General features: G+C 48.9%; 1 protein-coding gene across 6 annotated transcripts in view; it reads left to right on the top strand.

The window, feature by feature from the left end:
- ABTB2 (ankyrin repeat and BTB domain containing 2) overlaps positions 1–18,219 on the top strand; it is a 202,564-nt gene that overhangs the window by 10,676 nt on the left and 173,669 nt on the right. The window contains exon 1 of one of the 6 annotated variants that reach the window (XM_085011495.1): positions 634–1,084. The exons of the other annotated variants lie outside the window; for them this stretch is intronic. The gene's annotated coding sequence lies outside the window, so the exon portion shown is untranslated. Of the gene's footprint in view, positions 1–633; positions 1,085–18,219 lie in introns of those variants that run through there. 6 annotated transcript variants of the gene reach the window in all.

The following is an 18,219-nucleotide window of genomic DNA, read 5'->3' on the forward strand; positions in this document are numbered from 1 at the left end:
GACCTGGCATGAATCACTCCGTCTTCTTGGCTCTTGATGACTTTATCTGTAGTGTGAAGAGCCTGTTCTCGGCTCTCCAAGGGCCCCTCTGTCTCCGATGTTTCTGGACCCCACATGGATGCTGCGAAATCCCTTTCCTAAGGTCGAGCCGTGTAATTAGCATCCTTGGGAAAGGGGGAGCCGGGGAGGGGGCTGGCCGTGTTCTCAGAAGACCTGGCCAGGTAGCAGGACTGAAAGCCATCCTTTTTATAGGGGGGTTGACTATGATTTGTCTACCTAGAGTTTTTGTCCCCCTCATGCTCTCTCCTCAGAAGGATGACCTCTGCCTCCTCTTGGCCGCCTTAACCACTGCCTCTCTCAGCGGCCGCGTCCAGGCCCTGGCAGGCCGCACGGTGGTGAGGCCGGCCCCGAGGTGACTTCATGCCGCCGGCGTCTGCAGCCCGCCTACCCAGCCTCGGATATTTATAGCAAGGGAGCAGCTAGGGAAAAAAAAAATGAAATATGCTACATACACCCTTCTCTCTACTCCGTGGGACAGAGACAAGCACTGTGAGGAATTCAGAAGGCAGGGCAGTATAATCCAGCAAGATATTTTTAAATGCTGTTTGTTGCAGTTGGCAGGGCCGGTTCTTCAAAGGCAGGGAAAGTGAGAGAGAGAGTCAGTGACAATGTCAGGCTGCCAGGAATTCCAGGGCCCCATGGGGAGCTCAGCCCTCCCAGGGGTACGGGTGGTGGACCCCAATTTACTTGAGTCACAGGGATAGCGTGGGGCTCAGGAGGGTCACCACGGGAGGCTGGGGGAGCGGGTGGCTTGACCCTTCTCCCCGCCCCTCTGCCCATCCCCATGCTGCAGATCACTAAAATGTGCTGGAGAAGGCAGAGCCCACGGCCAGAAAAAGAGGGGCTTCCGTGAACACCAGAGGCCTGGTGCGGCTTCTTTAACTCCCCTCAGCAGCTGGGTAAGCCAGGCTGTGCATGGGGACAGCATTTGGAAGCACGTTGCTTGCAGCTGTTCTTCTGGATGCAATCGCCCCGGGATGAGCCGGGCAGGCCAGAACTGTGCCGGGACCCAATTCAGTAGCAGGTGAGAGGACCTCCAGGGTAGAGCCGCCTCTTAAAAGTCATCATGGTGACCCCCCCCACCACCTGTCCAGCGGATGCTTATAAAGTATCCTGGGAGAGGCGGCTGTGTCTTCTACCACGTTGGTCTTCGAGCAGACAGAAGGTGGTTGTGGTGTGTGTGTATATGCCGGGAGTTCTGGGAATTAGGATCCAAGGAGAGGCCAAGAAAGAGACATGGAGGAGGAGGGGGTGCAGGCCCAGTGGATCACGAGGAAGAGTTAAGGCCTGCTGGGGGAGTCACAAAGAGGCCAGCCAGGCCGGGAAGGCGGCTCCGTGCAGAGGGAGCAGCCAGGGAGGCCGGTGGGGTGAGTGTGGGAGAGCAGGGCGCAGGGTAGGAGATTTGAATGGAGCGGGAAGGGAGAGGTGGTTAGTCAAATAGTGCTTCGTAGGTCACTGTGTGGCACCGTGGCTTTCAATTCTGCATCTGCTGGGAATCCTGGGAGGGCCCAGGCCCAGGCATGACAGGATTTGCATTTTAACAAAATCTCCCTCTCTGCGGTGTTGGAAACAGACTGTAACATCAAGCATGGAAATGACATGGCCTCTCAGGAGGCTGTTGCCATAATCCAGGTGAGAGGATGGTGGTGGCTTGGACCAGGTGTCAGTGGAGGAGGTGATGAATATATTTGAAATAAGAGTCAACAATGGGGAGTTCCCATTATGGCGGAGTGGAAACGAATCCGACTAGGAACCATGAGGTTGTGGGTTTGATCCTTGGCCTTGCTCAGTGGGTTAAGGATCCGGCGTTGCCATGAGCTGTGGTGTAGGTCAAAGACGCGGCTCAGATCCCGTGTTGCTGTGGCTCTGGTGTAGGCCAGCGTCTACAGCTCCGATTAGACCCCTAGCCTGGGAACCTCCACATGCCGCTAGTGCGGCCCTAAAAAGCAAAAAAAAAAAAAAAAAAAAAAAAAAAAAAAATTAGGAACCAAAGGCTTGTGGTCTGAGCACCTGAAAGGCGGGAGTGGCTGTGGATTGAGATGGGAACAGCTATGTGTGGAAGACTCAGGGCTGAGCCAAAGATCTGAGTGCGGTTTCAGTTGCTTGTCTCAAACTTATTATACAGAGATATCAAGCAGGAGGTGGCCTCCCTGAATGTCCTTAGTCATAGGAGGGACAGAAACATTGCCCTCCTCTGCCTTCCCTGAGGGCAGGCACAGCACAGTAGTGCGGCGATAGGGGCTCAGGCCATGGAAATTTCATTTTCAGTCATAATTCTTTGGTTGCTGGCTGTGAGAGCCCCCCGAATTCGGCTTTCTCGCTTCCTCATAAGCAGCCAGCAGCCTTGAACGAAGATCATCGAATCCTTTGCTTCCCATCATTAGCGTGGGGACTGTTTAATTAGGTCTAGTTGTTCAGTGGCTGGCTGTGACCCTGGGCATGTGTCCTTCAGTTCTGAGAAAGTGAGACTCCATTTCCAGGCAGCTTTGGATTCCTGGAGGTCAAGGCTGGCCGGAAATATAGCCAGAAAGAGAATGGTCTTGGGTGCTTTGAGAGGATACAGGGGCTTGGACGAGTCTCAGAAAGGCTTAGGGAGGATCCGGGTGCCTGTGAGATGGTTTGGCCTCTGCTCCTCAGGTAACACAGGTGGCTGAGAGATGGAATATGAGAGTCACCCCTGCCAGACTAGTCTCTGAACCTCAGTGTTCCTCTTCTGTTTAATGGGTATACCGTGGTTTCTCAGAGTTGTTTCCGTGGCTCTTAACCCTGGATTCGCATTAGCATCACCTGGAGAGCTTAAAAAATATATATGTGCTCTAAGGTCCCCCACCTCCAGGAATTCTGATATAAATGTTCTGGAGTAGGGCCCAGACCATGTGGGTAGAGTTTTTGGGAGAGTCTAGCGCTCAGTGAGCACTCAGACACTAGCCGGTACTCATGGTGAAAGAATCATCGTCCTAGAGGGCTCACGGCTGCCCCACACAGGATGGCGACTTTCCTCCACTTCACAGCTGAGCGGCTTGCTCAGCTTGCTTCTCAGGAGGAGTCATCAAAGAAAACCAAGAGAAGCTTGACCTGTTAGGTCTGCACAAAAAGGGCAAAGTTAGATCTCAAGAATGGCAGTAGTACCATATCATAATGCTACTTATCCCGCTGCTAAAGGAAGTGGGTACTATTAATTCCAGGAGGAAACTGAGGCACAGAGAGGTTCAGTCGCTTGCCCAAGGTCATACAGCTAGTGAGTGGTGGAGACTCTCATCAAACCCAGGCAGCCTCACGGCTGATTCTCCCACTCGCAACCACACCCTGGTCCCTCCCCGCCCAGAGAAGCCAGGAGGCTCCATCCTCAGCCCTGAGCCCCAGCACATACCTACCCTGTGTTGAGACTTTACAAAGTTCCCACCCTAAACCATGTGCCTCACGAGTATAATATCAGGTAATTTCTATAATTGCCAATGAGGTACGTATGCCTCCTCATTTCATTTTCCATCTGAAGAGTCAGAGGCTCAGAGACGCCAAGGTTGCACAGCTAGTAAATGACACACAGCAGGATTCAAACCAAGATGGGTAGGGCTCCCAAGTTCTCATTTGCCCTGCTGCCTCTGTCCTCCCCTCCTCCTGCCCTAGGCAGTGGCCTGGGTGAGGATAGAGCACGTGCAGTGATTTCCTGAGCGAAGAAATGAACGGGTTGGTTCCAGAGGGAGGGAGGAGAAGTACCCCTTGCTGCTTCTGAGCAACTGAGCTCAGGTGCCTTAAATCGTAACATCGCTCGGAGGGGTGGCCAACCTGACCAGCCTGAGGGCTGTGGTGTAGGTATTTGTTTCTCTGAATGTTTAAAGCTATAGTCTGTGGAGCACGTTGCTTCTCTTCTGTTGGTATGAATGAAACAGCCTCTGAGAGATTGTGTGGGTTGCTTAAAATAGTTCCAGAGGAAGAGCGTTTGGAAGCTGTTAGTTTCTTGAGTCTACTTCCTCCTGATTTATGAGACCTTAGAGAGTGCTGGGCCTCTTCTTGTTTACCCTCTGGCTTGTCCTTTCCACCGTATTTCAGCCCTTGTGTCATCGTAAGCCAGAAGAGTTTGTCACCAGAAAAAGTGACAACCTTTCCGAAGTAATTTAACTGGGGGCTCCTTACACATTTCATTGTGTTCTTTTAAAAGGAACGAAGAAAATGAGGTGAGGCCATTTGCTTTGGAGTCTGTCGTTTCTCTCTTCCAGCTGCAAAGGTTCCAAAATCATAGCAATGATGTTTGCTCTGGGGTGGGAAGAATTTATTTGATTCCTTCAGAGAAGTGTGCATTTTCCTACAGCTTCCTGGTGTGGAGCCAGGAGACCTGACATATTGTGAGTGAGAGGACCTGCCCTATTCAGCGCAGCAGCCGCTGGCCTTGTGAGGCTATTGAAATGTAATAAAATTCCGTAAGGTTAAAACATCAATTCCTCCATCACACATGTGCCATTTCTAGTGCTCATTTATTACGGGAGGCTGGCAGGTATCAGATTGGACAAGGCAGATATGAAACATCTCCATCACCACAGACACTTCTGTGGGACATGTGGCCATTAGAGTGGGTCACCATTTGGTCACTTGGGGCCAGCTTTCCGGATTTTCACAGGTCTCAAAATTGTAACCCTTCTCCAGCCTCTCTAAAGCCCTCTGTGTGCAGACACAAGAAGATTCATGGACATAGAGATTGAGGCCATCGATCTGTGTGGTTGTAACCTCTGGACCCTTGACACAAGGTCAGGTTTTATGATTTCCAAGCTGGAGGGCCGAGAGCAAAGCTACTCTCTGAAGTTGTCCCTTATCAGTGAAATGGTGATTTTAAAATACCTCCTAGGGATTTTGGAAGGGTTAAATGACCCAGTATGAAATGACCAAGTATGAATACGACATTCAGCAGAATGCTTACCACATAGTAAGAACTTACATGTGTCACAAAGTTTTTTGTTTGTTTTGTCTTTTGGTCTTTCAGGGCTGCACTGGTGGCTTATGGAGGTTCCCAGGTAAGGGGTCAAATCAGAGCTGTAGCCACCAGCCTACACCAGAGCCACAGCAACACGGGAGAGCTACGTCTGCAACCTACACCACAGCTCATGGCAACACTAGGTCCTTAACCCACTGAGCGAGGCCAGGGATCAAACCTGCATCCTCATGGATGCGAGTTGGGTTCCTTCACCACTGAGCCACAACGGGAACTCCAGCACATGTTACAAAGTTTTTCATCGTTTTTTCTCTTTTGAGCAACACAGTAAGGGACGGAGATGTTGTTGCCATTTTGAAGACAAAACAGGCTTCCAGGATGTTATTGCTACTGTATCTGCTACATCTACCACCAAGTAGTAGGACTTGAACTTGAGTTCTGCTTTTGTCCTCTAAGGCTCTACTTCGCTCCTGGGCTGGTTGGATGTCCCCTTGTAAATCAGAGGACGTTTTTAAATTTGTTTTGTTTGTTTGAGTAGAAGCTCTTCTAAGCTCATTTTCACTCAGGAACTGCCTGTTCCTTCCACCATTTGAGGTGAGCTCTTTTCAGTGGTGGTTTGCCTCAAGTCAGCCCATCCATGTCCCCTTGGAGAGGTGACCAGGAGATCTCCTGCCAGAAGCTGTGGCTCCTTGGAAGTTTACCCAAGAGGTTAAGATCTTTAGTGCTTCCCATGCCCCGTGGTCCTTTTACCATCCTTTGCTGTGAGGATTGCGCCTAAGAGAACCCTCAGTGGGATCCTGGCAGAGGGTGGCTTTGAAAGGAGTAACTTTTGCGAAGAGTAGGACCAAGAGAGGCCCCTCTGATGGGTAGAGGGGTTGGGGAGGATGTTGGCTCACACTTGGGGCTGGGTTCAAACCCTGTCTGCACTGCTCACTTGCCCAGATCCTACAGCTTGTGATTTAACCTTTCTCTGCCTCAATTTCCCCATCTACAAAGTGAGGACAATACTAGAGATTACCCAGCATGGTGGCTGTGAGCATTAAGTGCAAAATAAAGCACTTAGCCTGTATCTGGCACATGGCAACCACCAGGCATGTGTGGCCACTGCCATCCTCATCATTGTGGCTTCCAGGCAATGGCATTTGGTGTGCTTTCACTTTCAGGTGGTGTTTGCATTTGTTACTTCAGGATGTATCAACTGTCTAGTCTAGAAGTGGTGTAGAGAGTGTTAGCTCTTTAAGTGAATGTCTAAGTTGAATTTGTATGTCATGGGCCTCCACATGGTTTTGTTTTGTTTTGTTTTGTTTTCCTCCTCCTTCTTCTTTCCCTTCTGTTTCTTTCTTTTGGATGGCAGGGGTGAAAGGCATGACAGTGCAGTTGTCATTTCAGTACCTCACCTGGTAACCACCAGCCTGCTTCCTTCCTGCTGGTTTGGGCTGTGTAACCAGTACCACCAGTCAAACAGTGTAATCAGGCAGAGCCAATCATTTCTATGGGATAAATTTGTGGCGTGAAATGCCCAGTTACTTATGCAATTGCCACTCATTTACCCACATCCAGAATGTGCTAAATCTGCTGTTTATAATGAAATCCAAATGGCTTGGAACCATATGTAGGAAATCGAGTGCTTTTCATCACAATCATTACAAGAGCTGAGTTTAAATTAGGGGAATCCAAATGCCACGGAGCAGTGGTGACGTCCCTGCTTTCCTTCTCTTCGTGGTTCTGCTGAGGAGGCACTGCTTTCAACGAGAAGCTTCCAAGAAAAGGACAGAGGCTAGGATGTGACATCATCGTGTTGACATTTGCGTAACGTGGGCCCTCCCAGGCTGTCCAAAGCCTTGTCCTTTGTGTGGCTTGCCTGGCACTGACTGATCACCATGGTTAATGGGTAACTTGACTCCTCTTGGCAAACAGTTGCTTTGTTAGTTATCTGCGCTGCGGTCTTCTCTATTATCAGTGGAGCCCCCGAAACCTCAGAAGAAGCTGGTGAGGTATGTGTGTACACGTGCGTATGTGCAGCACAAGCCCACACTCTCCCCCTCCTTCCTAAAATACAGGAAACCCTTGGATCAGTTGTTGCCACGCCTGGCTTGTGGCTGAAACAAACAAAATTCATATTTGGGAACCCACCTTGGATGATACCATGTAAAAGCCTCTGAAAGTGGGGCCGGAACATCTGCGTTTTGAACCTGCTCCTCAGGTGGTTCAGATCTGTGAATCCCATCCTCTATCACCTGGACTTGGGGTCTGCTTTCGGGGCTCTGCTGAGGGTGAGCACTGGGCAAAGACCCTCTTAGTGGTGGCGGATGAGACTGCTCTGTGCCCAGTGGAATGCAGACTTAGGGTCACTGTGCAGGAGGGGGTGGGGAAGCCTCTTGCCTTGAAAAAGATAATGGTACCCAACCTTTGTCAGACTGTCTTGTTTAATCCTCTCCACCAAACTATGGAGTGGTGGCGGTAAGACCATGGACCGATATTTCTTGGATGCCAACTATGACATGGGACAAGACTCCAGATGCACCAATTATCTCATGAAATGCCCATGACAGCCTCTGAGGAGTAGGTGCTATTATTTATTCCCACTTTGCAGATAAGGAAACTGAGGCCTGGAGACAGTTCAAATGAATTGCCCAAGGTCACATGTAGCAGGTAACAGAAGTGGGATGTGCTATAATACTTCAAAGCCTATGGCTTACATTTCTGGAAGCTGCCTAGGGTTTTAATCACAATCCTTCGGGTATGGGGAGCAGATCAAATAGGAGTCTTGCAAGTAGAATGTCAGAGTTTTTCCAGAAGGATCCTCTGTGCCCTCTTCCTTCAAGGCATTGTCCTTTGGCCCTTTGCAGCCCTGGTTTTCATGACCTGGTCATTTCCCTCCCTAGGCCTGGGCGCTGTGGGGATGGCTGTATTTTGGTCAGGTCTTCCTCCCCCTCACCATCTTCCTCCTTCCCTTCTCGGGCCCCACCTGCAGCTCTTCTCCTGGGATGGAGGCTTAGGGTCAGGACCTTTCTCAATCCATAAATCAGTCAGGTTCTGGGGGTGCCATAGTTGCTACCCAGAGGCAGACTCAGCACAGGCCTCATCTTTGCGAGCATCTGTCTTAGTCTCTTGGACTCAGGTGGTTGTCCCTTTCTGGAGACTGAGAGGCACACAGCTCTGCGATTGAGGGTTTGGATGTGCAGCTGGACTGCCTGGGTTCACATCCTGGATCTATTCCTTCCTTGACAAATGGCTTCACATCTCTGTGCCTCAGTTAATCTGTCTGTAAAATGGAGACAATACCTCCTACCTCAAATGATAGTTGCAGGGATTAAAGGAATTATACCTTCTAAAATGCCTGAAACAGGGAGTTCCCATTGTGGCGCAGCAGAAACGAAGCTGATTAGCATCCATAAGGATGCAGGTTCAGTCCCTGGCCTCGCTTTGTGGGTTGGAGATCTGGCGTTGCCATGAGCTGTGGTGTAGGTCACAGACGCAACTCGGATCCTGGGCTGCTGGGGCTGTGGTGTAGGCCGGCAGCTGTAGCGCTGATTCATCCCCAAGCCTGGGAACTCCCACAGCCCTAAAAAGCAAAATAAATAAATAGCCTGAAACAGGAATGTCCATTGTGGCTCAGTGAGTTAAGTATCTAACCAGTATCCATGAGGATGTGGGTGCAATCCCTGGCCTTCCTTAGTGGGTTAAGGATTCATCATTGCCACAAGCTGTGGTATAGGTCACAGACGCAGCTCGGATTCTGCATTGCTGTGGTGTAGGCTGTTGGCTGCAGCTCCAATTCACCCCCTAACCTGGGAACTTCCATGTATTGCAGGTGCATCCCTAAAAGGAAAAAAAAAAAAATTGCCTGAAACTGCCAGACATGTAAGTGTCCAGCATGTTATGACTGTTTGGAGTGAGAGGTCCTTGGGGATCCTTTGTGTAGGATGATGGGGCGTCCGTTTGTATGTGAGCACATCCTGACTATTATAGTGGAAGCAGCAAGGGCTTTGGAGACAAATCTGGGTTTAATCCCAGCCAAACTGATTTTTCTTTTTTTAAGTGTGAAGCCTCTCTCCTTGTTTTTGTTTTTAATCTATAAAGTAGGGATAACTATAGTTACTGTTATAAAGGTGAAATGCAAAAATGTAAGCAAAGCTGCTGACAAGGTGAGTGGGCTCCACTGGCAAAGCAAGAATAGGAGGGAAAATAGGAAGTGAATGAACCTTGGCAATGTAATCAAAAAAGATAAATCAGTCTCAAAAGATTACACAGAGGGAGTTCCCTATGTGATGTGGTGGAAACGAATCCGACTAGTATCCATGAGGATGAGGCCTTGCTCACTGGGTCGGGATTCTGGCATTGCCATGAGATGGGGTGTAGGTCACAGACGAGGCTCGGATCCTGCATTGCTGTGGCTGTGGTGTAGGCTGGCAGCTGCAGCTCCAATTTGACCCATAGCCGGGGAACTTCCATATGCTGTGGGTGCAGGCCTAAAAAGCAAAAAAACAAAAACCATCAAGCATGGTCCAAGTTTTACAAAGTTAAATTTTTTGTTTGTTTGTTTTTTGTTTTGTCTTTTTGCCTTTCCTAGGGCCACTCCCACGGCATATGGAGGTTCCCAGGCTAGGGGTCTAATCGGAGCTGTAGCCGCCGGCCTACACCAGAGCCACAGCAACTCAGGATCTGAGCCTCGTCTGTGACCTACGCCACAGCTCATGGCAACGCCGGATCCTTAACCCACTGAGCAAGGCCACAGGGATCAAACCCGCAACCGCCTGGTTCCTAGTCGGATTCGTTAACCACTGCGTTACGACAGGAACTCCCAAAGTGAAATTTTTTAAGTGTAATGAAGGAGTTCATCACTCCCACACCAAATACTGTAGACAGGAGCAAGTGAGGGATGGTGAACAGAGATGATGGGATGATGCTTGGGTGGGGAGAGGAAAAGGCTTGAACTGGGGGAGGGAGATGGTTGTCAAGGCTCCAGCTTTTGTTTCGGAGGTGAGTTCACATTATGATAACTAAGAGGGGTCATGAAGCAAGGGTGATGATACACCCCGTTTGTGCACCTGAGGCTAAAAAAATTAGGTGGTAACTATTATTGTGATGCCGTGAACCACCTGGACCAGGCCACAGGCCACCATTAATAGCATCTGAGATTGCCTATCATCTGTGCAAATTGCCTTGAGAACCACACTTTTCCACCTCCAGCCACAGTGGCTTCCACATGGGAACATGGAACACTGGGGATGTTTAAGCTGCCTTGTTTCTTAGGTTTGGGGCAGGTCCTGGGCATGAGCTCCTGTGTGTGTCTAAAGCAGCTGGACAAAGACAGGGTTGTTCTGCCCTTGGCCTGCCAGATATAAAGGCTTTCACTGGAATCGCTTGAGGAGCACTGGTGTTGGCCAGGAGGTTTTCTTTCCGAGGGAAGGCAATGTTTGGGTTGGATCTGATGGTGTTTGCCTTGGTATGATCTGAGGCCTCTCTGCTTCCAGTGCCACCACCGAGCATCATGACCTTTGCTTGTGACTTTTTTTTTTTTTTTAACTTGTGGCTCCTTCCCTAAAGAAAAGGTCCAGGCCTCTGGGCATAAATGAATGATCCTCGTGTCTTGCCTCTCTCCTCTGAATCTGACAAAGTAGAAGAGGTAAGAGCTTAGATTTTGGAGGTAAGGAGATCTAGTGTGATTTGAGGAAGAGGTATCATATTGTTTTGCTAATTTTCTTTTTTTTGCCATGGTATGCAGCAGCTTGATGTGGGATCTCAGCTCCCAGGCCAGGGATTGAACCTGGGCTGTAGCAGTGAAAGCACTGAATCCTAACCATTAGACCACCAGGGAACTCCCCCCAATTTTATTTTATTTATTATTATTATTATTGTGTTTTTAGGGCCACACCCATGGCATATGGAAGTTCCCAGGCCAGGGGTTGAATCAGAACCACAACTGCTGGCCTATGCCACAGCCACAGCAATGCCAGATCTGAGCATTGTTGTCTGCGACCTATACCACAGCTCAGGATCCTTAACCCACTGAGCGAGGCCAGGGATCAAACCTGCATCCTCATGGATCCTAGTTGGGTTCGTTAACAGCTGAGCCATGAAGGGAACTCTTGCCCCCTAATTTTAAATTGAGGAGCATGAAAGGCAGAATCTGAAGGGTACAATTTGATGAAATCTTACCCAGACATAACACTTGGGTTTAAGTGAATTGTTTTTTTTGGGGGGAGGTTTTTTTGTTTGGTTGGTTCGTTTTTGTTTTTGTTTTGTTTTTGCTTTTTAGGGCCATATGGGAGTTCCTAGGCTAGGGGTCAAGTCGGAGCTACAGCTGCCGGCCTACACCACAGCCATAGATAGCAACACCAGTTCCGAGCTGCGTCTGTGACCTACAGCACAGCTCATGGCAATGCCAGATCCTTAACCCACCAAGCAAGGCCAGGCATTGAACACATATCCTCGTGGATACTAGTCGGATTCATTTCTGCTGTGCCACAAAGGGAACTCCGAAATTGTAGTGCTTGTGCTATTTTAGCTTTAAATTTAGAGAATCAATGAGGCAACATGTGTAAAGCCATTAGTGAAATGTTCGTAAAACAGTTAATAGGCAGGGCTGTTGATGATGGGTTATTGCGGTGGCTGACTCCGTCATCGCCTGCTCCTCCCCCAGGGGCGCAGGTTCTCGCCCTGGGCACTTGCTTCGAGGCTGTGAGTGATGCTCTGTGCCCATCCACACCCTGGGACCTCCACAAACATACTTCTGAGGTCCTTCCCTCTGTGGCTTTTAGGGTTGCGAACTGAAACCAGTTCTTCTCACTTAATAAGGCAAAGGAAATGGGCAGGAAAGCGGAGTCCGGCTGCTTCTGCCTCTTTTTCAAAGAGGGTCTGTTTGCTCTGTTAGCCAGATCAACAGCAGCATTGCTGGAGAGGCTGCACTGAACAGCCTTCCTGGGTGGGGTGGGGTGGGGTGGGTTGGGGGGATCCCAGATGCTAGGCTTTCCCAAGTGCCAGGAGTTGGTTTCAGGAGGTTTCAGGAGTCGTCTCTTCCAGTGCATCCTCAAAAAACAAAACCCTCAAATGACCTTCCCCTGTGATTGCCTGAAATTCTTGAATTATAACTTAATTCCTTAGGTCAAGGGTAGGGGGTGGAGGGAAGCACAAGTGTCCTGGCCTGGGAGGTGAGGAGCCATTGTGTGTGGTGGGGTCATAGTTTAATGATGTCTGATTCCATCTGATCTTCCCCCTGAATGTGTCTGATCACGTCATTTCCTGGGGGCGGGTCTTTACGAAGGAGGAGGTGGAACTGTGCAGTGGGTGGGTGGCTGTGACGACATAGGAGGCAAAGAGCCTGTGCAGGCAGATTCTCTCTATTCACCATATGGTCTGCACGGGACATGCTACACACATTTGCAGAACACCTACGTCATGTCAAGCATTGGGTCCCAATACAGGTGAAAAGTTATGGTCCCTGCCCTTCAGGGTGAAGCTTCCAGCTGGGGGCAAGGGGCAAACACGAACAGGCATTTGTCAGACATCCTGTTCCGGGCTGTCCTTGCAAGACCACGCTCCCTAAGCCCGATGGGGGGCACTGAGTTATCGCGGTCCTGGAGGTGGTGGTGCCATTTGGGTTGAGATCTGAGATAATTGGAAGTTAACCCTCAGACATTTAAACCATTTGACTCACATCAGTGTATGCTTGGGACCTTCAGGAAATGCATGTGTAAGGATAACGTCTGTCTGTTCCATAAATGAGATTCTATTTTTACTAAATTGTTTGACTCTTCTGCTTAGGGTGACACTGTTGGGTTTCCCCCACCCCCCCACCCCTGGGCAACCTTGTAAGCCCCTCTCGCCTGGGCCATGGGATTGTGAATCCACGGGTCTTCTGACTCTGCAAAAGATTTTCATTTTCCTGTGAGGTGGGGGAGAGAGGCTGGGTGGGGAGATTCATTTATAAACTGAAGATGTTATTGGTAAGATTTTGTGAGGCAGAGAGTAACCCTGCACAGACCCAGAAGAGAGACTGTTGTGGAAGAAGATACCCACTTGGCCCCGGGTGGCCAGTCCTTGCGAAGGGGGCCCGCACGCCAAATTTCTCCAGTTACCATGGGACCCAGACTGAGACAGGAAATCATGGCAGGATGGGAAAGAGTCCAAAATACACACGGCTGGTATACAGGCTGCAGTTAGAAAAGAGAGTCCGAGCACAATCTATCTATTTTCCTGAACGGGTACTGCAGAATCAACTGCGGTTGTTTTTCCAAGACTCCTTCCATTTTATGGACCTGATTTTCAAGCTTTAATTTTTTCCACATTAAGCAATCCGTAGGTTATTTGAAGTGACCCTTTTGTATGCTCGTGGTGAGCCCTGCTTAGGCTTGTTTTGTGTGTGTGTGTGTCTTTAAAGCGCCCCGACTGAAAAAGACCCAGGGTCCCTTCAGTCTGGGGGGACTTTTCTCTCCACCACCTGGAAGGAACCTCTTTTTGGTTTTACCCCGGGGGTCTCTTTCCTGCGAGCAGCCCATTTGAAACCCAGTCCTCACTCATTTTATGGGAGGTGCCAGTGGAAAATAGGAGGGGTCCGCTGTAAGGCAGCCCACCTCGCGGCGGGGTTTCTTGGAAACCCGTGCTGCCAAGTCCGGCAACTGAAGTTTCTCATTCATAAAGAAGCCCGTTTTCATCCTGCCCATGAAGTTGTTAAAAGAAATTGAAAAATCAGGAAGGGGATCTTACTTGTACTTTTGCAGATGGAGCTCTGGAAAAGTTCAGAACGGGCCAGACCGTTCAGAGTGTGGGATCCGTTCCAGGCCTCCAGAGAAACATTTAACAGGTCGCTATTGATCGTGTTTCCGTGAACTGCCCTGATATATTTCTGGGCTACACTGTAGACAAGGTGACAGTTATAGGGGGTGGGGGTGGGTTTGTTCCCCCATCCCCCACTGCCGGCTCTCTCTCCCGCTTTGCTGGATCGGTGCACTTGAGGAGTTGAATTCATTTCATGGAGTGTATTGCCTTTCCCCCACGTTGTGACATGATAACCCCGACCGGTTTAGGGGTGAGGAGAGGTGACGATGATAATCCCTAACAGGGGTACCACGCCTTAGGGTTTTTACGAAGGATTTTCATATTCTTTTTCATTTGATCTCCCAGCTCTAATAGCTGACATTTATTGAGTCTTTACTCTATACCATGTACATGGCTGAACACTTCACAGACTTTATCTTATTTTCTCTTTAACCCTAGTTGATAATCCTGATTATTTTCCATTTTACAGACGAACTGTGGCTCAGAGAGATTAAGCCTCTTACCAGAAAAAAATCTAGTTAGTTGAGGGTGGACTAGGGATTTGAATCCAAATCTTCCTGACTCAAAGCCCATGCTGCTGAGTACCTCTGGTACCCTGGAAAATGGCTCTGCGGTGTCCTCCCTGTGTTAGAAGTGGATGGCTTCATTCTCCTACAGAAGAGACTGAGGGTTTGTTTGAGGTCCCAGGGCCAAACATACCCAGCCAGGAGCAGAAGGCGTGTGTCCTAAGGTCCAGTGCTTTATATTACCCAAGGCCTATTGACCTGAATGGTATTACCAAGCAAGGTTGTCAGTATTCCCAAGCCTGTGGCCACTTGGGCAGAAATGGCCAGTCCTTGGAGTTCCCATTGTGTGGCTCAGTGGTTAATGAATCTGACTAGGAACCATGAGGTTGCAGGTTCGATCCCTGGCCTTGCTCAGTGGGTTAAGGATCCGGCGTTGCCGTGAGCTGTGGTGTAGGTCGCAGGTGCAGCTTGGATCCCGCGTTGCTGTGGCTCTGGCGTAGGCCGGTGTCTACAGCTCTGATTCGACCCCTAGCCTGGGAACCTCCATATGCCGTGGGAGCAGCTCAAGAAATGGCAAAAAAAAAAAAAAAAGGCCAGTCCTTATCCTCCTCCTTCAAGGCAGGCAGCTAGGAAGGAATTCTGGGAATCTAGTGCATTATTCTCATGTTCCAAGTAATTAGACTGAAGTTAAGAAGCCATAAAGTTGCCACTTATAAATGCACTTCTATTTAAAGTTTCTACATCAGGACTCTGCAGGATGCAGACACATTTCAAACCGATTACAGCTAAAGGACATTTACTGGCTTACTTTAAAAGTTCTGAAGGTAGGGTTGGCCTCAGGGGGGTGTTGATTCAGGAGTTCAGTGTTGTCTTCAGGACCCCGTTTCCTCCTGTTTGCCGGCTCCTCTGGATTCTGCTCCTGGGTTTGCCTCCATGATCCAGCGGCTTTTCTTTTGTGATCGTAAACAGCCTGCAGCAGCTTCAGCTTTAAAGCCGAATAGCAAACGGGTCAAGTCAGCTTCTCTGACAACTCAACCCCACATCCTTCGTTTGAGTCCCCCCTGTGCTCTGATTGGCCTGACTTAAGTCACGGGCCCAGCGTTGAACTCATCACTGTAGTCCAGTGGCCACATGCTGCTCCCATGCTGGGAAGGAGGCCTGGGGTCCTTCTGGTCTGAGAACCATCGGTGTCTCTGGGGGGTGGGAGAGGGGAAGAGTGGATGCGGTGGAGATGAGGCCCTGGGAGACCTGGGGTGGGGGTGGGTGGACTGGGAGATACAGAGGGAAAAGTGGAATCTGTAGAGACAGATGTCTGCCACATTAGGCTGGGAATGGTACATTTTTTTATTTGAAGAGCGTTTCAACAGACCATTAATGAGAACGAGAAGCTTACAAATATCTTTTTGTGGCAGCTATTAGAGTAATTATTATTTATTATATCCACTGACTTCAGTGGATATTGGTTCTAATGTAAACTTTCCTTTCTGGAAGAAAAGCACTTCTTTGGAATACCTCTTAAACATTCAGATTAAAGGTTTGAGGGAGAGAGCCATTTAAGTTCTGAATAGCTGGCGACTGGGCTTCTTTCTGCCTTAATGGTCTCTTAAATCATGCCAGATGAATTGAAGCGCCCTTTCTCTTCTTCGGTATGTCTCCAACTTGATGCCACTTTGACATGCTTCAAGTTTTAGTGGGAACGTTTGGTCTGAGCTGTGCGTTGTCAAGTATTATAGACACGTTCATCTCTCAGAGCCTTGTTTTTAATCGGCTGCAGATGCAAATGGAAGGTGTGATAATATTAGAAACCACATGTTTTCAGAATCCTGAATGGCTTGGTGGCTAATTTGCTTTCCATTTCAGAACTAAACCAGACAAGGAAGGGTGTTATTAAATGTTCCTTTTGAAGTACCTACAGCTAACTAGATCCAGATAGTGGGAGTGTTTAGCCAAAGAGGGCTCCTTGATGGGCTGCCCTGTGGCCGGCATCTTGTAGGCACCATGAAGGACACAGAAGGAGTGGTTTGTGCCCTGGAGGAATGAATGATCCTATTGCAATTATAACAGGACCTGTTTACTCAGCAGTTACTCTGGGCAGGCCCCGTGCTCAGGATTTTGCATGCTTCATTTCTTTCAATCCTTACAACACTGATAGGAGGACAGATGCTAGGTTCTAGGTTTGCCGAAGACGCAACAGGCTTGGAGAGCTTAAGCGACCTTCCCCAAGTCACACAGCAAGTGAGCAGCAGCAAAGTCAGGCTCACGCCCAGCTCTCTCCAGCTGCAGTACCCACGTCCCTCACCCCAGCGCCGTGGATGGAGACTGTCACTGCAGGATTTCTCACAGTCAAAAAAATGAGTTCTCCCCTGATAGCAGATTTCATCACTCATGAAACTGCAGGCCTGGGAAGAAAGAAGATTGCCTCCTGGCTGAGGCCAGTGCCTTTCCAGAAGGACAGTACTGGGTGGGCCTCCTGCCAGCCTGTCTGACCCACGTGATACTTCCATCTGTCTGACTTCTGACTCTCAGCTGCCAACCCAGCCTGTCCACAGCCAGGACAGCAGGACCAGTCTGAGCACAAACCAAATCTTTATTTCTAGAATTGGGTGGAATCAGGGTTGTCCAGAGCTGTGGAGCGCCCCCTGCCCCCGACCCCAGGCAATAATCTCTGTATTTTCACACGCTGGACTGGATGACACATTTGCAGGCAGCCTGAGGATTGGAGGTGTTAAACCCACTGTGAGGAGCTGGGCCTGGAAGGCCACACAACAGACAGAGTGCATCCTATCCAGACAATACGCCACAGGGGCTTGTTTAAACCAGACCCTGCCAAGGTCAGAGAAGCAGAAAACATAATCCAGAACCCTTTCTCCTGGGCAGGATCATTTGCTTGTTGAAGGTTTATTTTTTTCTAGTTTCTAGTTTAGTATCTAGTTTCTCTTGGGAGAAATTTATCTGGGAGAGGAGAAGGAGTAAAAGTGAGGAAGGTTTTTGCTCCCCATTTTTATCAGTACGGATGTAGAGCCCCATTGATGCTGTAAGATGTTGAGCTAAGAATTTCCCGCAAGCTTGGGGATGGGGGGTGGCTTTTCCAACAAAGTCACTGACTCCTGTCACCTGTGAGGTTGCTTTCCCTCAAAAGCTAATCGAGGCAGGAAGGGAACTGGGAGAGAGTGAAGACAATTGAATGTGCCTTAAGCCCCAGGAGGGAGAGCAAGTGCCTCTTCTGCTCCTGGGCCCTCGGGGAACTGGAAGTGTTGCCTCTTGAGTGGGGAAAAGATGCCCTTTCTGAATGGCTCCCACCCTATTCTGCTAGAAACTTCTCTGATGCTTTATATAAAAGCTAGCATTGTAATGCCCCCTTTGCCCCTAATAATTGTCTTTGCTCTGAAGTCTGCTTTATCTGATCGTAATGGTAGCCACTCCAGTTTCCTCTTGATAACATGTTTGCCTAGTGTATTTTTCCATACATTTAATTTTAACTGGTTTATATATACACCAGGTGAGTTTCTGATAAACAGCATAGTATTGTATTTTATCTACTTTCACAGTCTCTGTTTTTAATTGGTGTGTTTAGACCATTTACATTTAATGTAATTATTGATATATTTGGACCTGGGTACTACCATTTTTTGTTTGTTGGTTTGTTTCCTCTTTTTTCCTCTCTTTCTTCATTCCTTGCTTTTAAATTAGTTGTTATTGTTATTGTTTTTGTTTTTGTTTTGCTTTTTTAGGGCCATACCCGTGGCATATGCAAGTTCCCAGCCTATGCCACAGCCACAGCAGTGCGGGATCCAAGCCACGTCTGCAACCTACACCAGAGCTCACAATAGAGCTGGATCCTTAATCCACTGAGTGAGGCCAGGGATTGAACCCCCATCCTCATGGATGCTAGTTGGATTCATTTCTGCTGAGACATGATGGGTATTCCCAAATTAGTTGTATTTTTTG

This window comes from Sus scrofa, chromosome 2 (assembly GCF_054392235.1).
Source record: "Sus scrofa isolate SSC_HxYL_T2T_F1_AM1 chromosome 2, Sscrofa_HxYL_maternal_Yorkshire_Landrace_v2.0, whole genome shotgun sequence".
Lineage (NCBI taxonomy): Eukaryota > Metazoa > Chordata > Mammalia > Artiodactyla > Suidae > Sus > Sus scrofa.